We start from the raw sequence: 562 nt of genomic DNA, 5'->3' as shown, positions 1-562 counted from the left end.
CCCCCCCCCGCCAGTCCCCAGGGGCGTCTCAGCCCGTGGCTGTGACCAAGGCTTCAGTTTCACTGTCTCCCACTGCGGCACCCAGCACCCAGACCCAGCACCCAGCGGGCTCCTTCCTAAGGCACCCACACCCCCAGCACCCACACCGCCAGCACCCACACCCTCCAGCACCCACACCGCCAGCACCCACACCCTCCAGCACCCACACCGCCAGCACCCAGGGTGACGGTGAGCTGCGTGTGCGAGCAGGGCTGCTGGCGTCCCTGCGTGTTTCTCGGGCACCAGATCCCAAGGACACCACGGACGGTGCCCCCCGGACGGAGACTGCGCTACCGTTACCGGGTGAAGCTGCCAGGTCTGCCCACAGCCCCTGGGAAATCTCCAGTCCCTCCACAGGGTGCCCGCCGGCCCTGCCCACCTCCCGCAGCCTGACGCTGAGCGGGACCCCAGCGGGACCTCCCTGCGAATCAGCCACTAAAGGTGCAGCCCAGCCAAAAGCTGCACCAGACTCAGAGGCTGCAGCGTGAGCAGACGCAGGTGACACGCGCGGACTCGGCCCCGA

The sequence above is a fragment of the Myotis brandtii genome, unplaced genomic scaffold (genome assembly GCF_000412655.1).
Source record: "Myotis brandtii unplaced genomic scaffold, ASM41265v1 scaffold1466, whole genome shotgun sequence".
Taxonomy (NCBI): domain Eukaryota; kingdom Metazoa; phylum Chordata; class Mammalia; order Chiroptera; family Vespertilionidae; genus Myotis; species Myotis brandtii.
This window is presented reverse-complemented; position numbering follows the sequence as displayed.